Source organism: Hibiscus syriacus, unplaced genomic scaffold (assembly GCF_006381635.1).
Source record: "Hibiscus syriacus cultivar Baekdansim isolate YM2019G1 unplaced genomic scaffold, ASM638163v2 tig00111105_pilon, whole genome shotgun sequence".
Lineage (NCBI taxonomy): Eukaryota > Viridiplantae > Streptophyta > Magnoliopsida > Malvales > Malvaceae > Hibiscus > Hibiscus syriacus.
In genome coordinates this window covers 707,304-711,488 of record NW_024062987.1, presented here as the reverse complement: position 1 = coordinate 711,488, position 4,185 = coordinate 707,304, and the positions used below count along the sequence as shown (strand labels likewise).

The 4,185-nt window shown below is 39.3% G+C and overlaps 1 pseudogene; it reads left to right on the top strand.

Annotated features, from left to right (window-relative positions):
* Positions 1 to 1,397: 1,397 nt before the first annotated feature.
* On the top strand, positions 1,398 to 3,544 carry LOC120154067 (annotated as a pseudogene).
* The last annotated feature ends 641 nt before the right edge of the window (positions 3,545 to 4,185 follow it).

Genomic DNA, 4,185 nt, shown 5'->3' with positions numbered 1-4,185 from the left:
TTCACAGGTTGGAATAATTCGATCCCTGGTAGTAATAACCTGTATCCACTCTGGACACTATATTCACTCGATCATTCTACACTCCACACCCTGCTTCGAGACAGTGGGATATCTAAAATTCGGGAGGCTTCCTCAGGATTGAAAATACAATTAATCATATCCTCATTCTAACAATTAACCTCACCATTTATTAAATCCGCAACTCTCTCGCAATAAGGGTCGCGAGGAGAGAGTATTCGGACGGAACCCGGCCTGGTAATCAGAAATCATTCCATATAGAAATAGAATGTCTCGACCCTACCTTCCAACGTAACCCCTTCTCCAATAGACCTATGGCACTCCAAATGTTGTGCCACACATATGATGGTAAAGATCCAAGAGCAACACTCGTAAAATCTCCCGAAGGGAAATACTTTGTTCGGAGAACTCTTCCCACTAGACAAGACGGGTTCATCAGAAGAAACCAACCCTGTTTCGCTAATAGGGCAATGTAAAATTTTGCCATATCACGAAAACCTAACCCCCATATTCTTTTCAATGGCATAATTACTTCCAAGTGCACCAGTGAATGCCTCGTTTACTCTCAGATTTCTGCCACAAAAAACAAGCCATTATACTCTCTAATTCCGAACACAACCTTGGGAAGAAGAAACATATTCATAGTATAGAAGGGGATTGACTGAAGAACCGACTGAACAAAAACTTCGTGTCCACCTTGAGACAGAACCCGAACACACCAATTCTTGATTTAAGTGTGAAACTTATCAAAAAGGTACGCAAAAGCCCTCGCTTATTCCGACCAACAATAGCCGAAAGTCCCAAATACTATCCAAATTTGACGAGGAAGAAATTTCAAGAACTCGGCAAACATCATCCCTATTACGATCAATCACATTTGAGCTAAAAAAGACTCTGGATTTGTCAAAATTAACAAGTTGCCCCTAGCTTTCCCCATATACTCGTAGGATTGCCTTAACCCGAGACGCTGAAGAAGCTGTAGCCTCTCTAAATATAAGACTGTAATCCGCAAAGAAGAGGTGGGAGATTGTGGGAGCATACCTATTAATCTTCACCCCGGACAAGTCACCAGAAGCTACTCCCTGATGAAGCAAAGAAGACAGACCCTCTCTGCAGATTAAGAAAAGGTAAGGACTAAGGGGGTCTCCATGCCTGAGGCCCCGTTGAGGAAAAAACCGCTCTCCCACAATGCCATTAACAACCGCTGAGTATGAGACAGAAGAGAGACACTTCGAACTTGATCACTCCTTTGAGCTGAAAACCCCATCTTTTCCATAACTACCAATATGAACTCTCACTCCACCATATCGTAAGCCTTGCTCATATCGAGCTTCAGGGCAAAAAAAAAGTTTGTGCCCCATCCTCTTCCGCATCATATAATGAAGAATTTAATAGGCAACAACAATATTATTCGAAATCAGTCTACCAGGAACAAAAACACTGTGCACCTCGTCAATGCAAAAATGAAGCAGGTTATGTATCCTATTAACCAGCATTTTCGAGACGGTCTTAAAAATGACATTATAAGCTTATTGGTCGAAAATGTACTAACCGAGTCAGATTCTCCTGTTTTGGAATGAAATCAATATGCTTGTGATTTATTGAATGCACATCGAACCTCCCTGATAAAATACCAATGCAGAAATCAGCAACATCGTCATCCACGACATGTCAGAACCGCTGATAAAACAGAGCCCCTAAGCCATCTTTTCTCATTTCCTTTAGAGCAGACAGATTTAATCGCTGTCATCACCTCATCCCTAGTGAAAGATGTCCCTAACGTATCGTTCATCTCCTCTGTAATAGTAACATTTATACCGTTCAAAATTGAAGGATCCAGGGTAGTAGAATTAGACTCGAACAAAGTCTAAAAATAACTCCTTGCCAAATCAGCAATGCCCTCCTCAGAATCAAACACTTCCCCATCCTCATTCTCTAACGAAACAATTATATTTTTACACTTCCGCTGAGAAGCAAATCTGTGAAAAAAAAGCCGTATTATTATCACCATTTTTTAACCCATTCACCCGTGCCATCTGTTCTCAGTAAATCTCCTCTTTATCAGCCTCAAAATTAATCTTTAATTTTGTGTCGAGGATGTCATCAAGCACATGATCTGTCGGTTGACTACTCAACAAATCATTCAGTCTCTTATGTAGCTCATTTGACGTGAAACGTTTCTCAGAACAGATACGCTTAAACCATATATCCAAGCCATGGCTCAAATAATTCAGTCTATCTGGAATTAGACCCTCAACTTACTCCCATAAACGTCGTACCTCCCCTTTGCAGGGCTCCTCCAACAACCAAGACGATTCAAATTTAAAATTCTAACAATGCGCCATACCCATTTCCGTCTGTGTTGAGAAGTATCTATCCACGCCTTATTAGCTACCCATAAACGTCTTTGTTTTACGATTGATGATGCGCCTTTGCGTCAACTCACTGATCCTGCCAATGCTTCTTTCATGGAGGTAATAACCTGTACACTTTACTCTGTTATTTGATCTTTGCATGGCATATATGTCTTTGATGAATTACAAGACTTTGGTTATTAGGTATATTTCACACATATGCGTGGCTGATGAATTACAGGGTTTAATTTGTATATATATATATATATTTGTGTTTGAAGGCTTACAGATTTAGTTTTTAGGACTTAGGATTGTTTTTTTTAGATGTTCTAGTTTTATATCAATTGTCTTTAGAAGCTAATCATTAACGTTCCTTTGTGACTGAAGCTTCTTGATTAGCACTGTGCATTATTATTGTTATTATTTTTTTTGGGAACTTTTGTTTATTTGCTGCTATCTATTCTCAATCATACTTAATTGCAGAGTGTGATGCAGTTTCAATGTCCAAAAGAGCTTCAACCAGCTGATCCTATAACAAAAGTGGAACTTCACCTCCTTAGACGGGATGAAAACTATTCTGTGCGCCCATTATTTCATCTCTTATAAGTTCTTGGTGTCTCGGTTCTTTTTGCCTGTTTCTGCAATTTTGTTACCTTTCTGTCCTCGTTTTTGTGCTGGAACCGAAGAAGCCCCAAAGTGCGTTTCATGGTGTTGAAGAACTCTTGGAAGTAGCAGCTCAAGCTCTACTCCTTCTGAGCCAACTGTTGCTGCCAGTAGTATTACCACTGCACCGCCCCCATCTGTGGGGCTTGTTGTGGATTCAACATTGCCAACAACCTCTATTCAGATAAGGTTATCGGACGGTACGAGCATGGTCTCACGCTTCAATTACCATCATACAATCAGAGATGTCCGTGGGTTCATTGATGCATCACGGCCCGGTGGAGCTAGAAACTACCAGTTGCAGACAATGGGGTTCCCTCCTAAACAGTCGACTGATTTGGACCAAACAGTAGAGCAGGCCGGCATTGCTAATTCAGTTGTTATCCAGAAATACTAGCCACGGTTTTAGTTATATTTTCTCTCTCTTTTTTCTTCATTTTATTTCAGTGACTCGTTGACTCCATGAGATATCATGCACATTAAACATTTCTCAATTGGTCAACACTGATTCACGGATCTCTGCCGTTGTTTATGTTTGGTTGGTATTCGGCAATTTATAGGTATGAATTTTCAAATTCATCTCTTCAAACCCAGGGTAAATGCCCATTGCTATTGATTCCTTTGATCTTTGCCATTTGATGGAATTGGCATCTACCTTGGTCAATTATTGGATCGTATCCATATTCGGGTTTAGCTAATTGTCTTATCTTTTGATTGAATTTTATATTGCTTAACATACAATGAGAAATAGTGTGATTTATGGCCCGAGTGATTCAATTTCAGCCTGCTGTATCCAATCGCTACAACTTAGTCTCAAATGTTAAGTTCTTTTCAATACGTTGGCAAAATTTTCCCCTTTCTGCCAAAGAGGGTAGACAAGTGGTTGGGATTTAAGAATTTGAGTTTGTATGTCCAGTTCGAATTCTATCATCTTCATTCTTGGTGAACAATCTGTAAATTCTTATGTAAATATCAATTGATTACCTAAGCTTTTTAACACCAAAAAAAATTACCCCTTTTGAAATGGGTTAGAAGCTCAATAGCTTTGACCCATATTTTTTGGAATATTTTATTTACTGAGATTTTATTTCAAATAAAAATGACTTCTGGTGGGATAAAAAAATGATAATTGACTAATGATAAATGTATT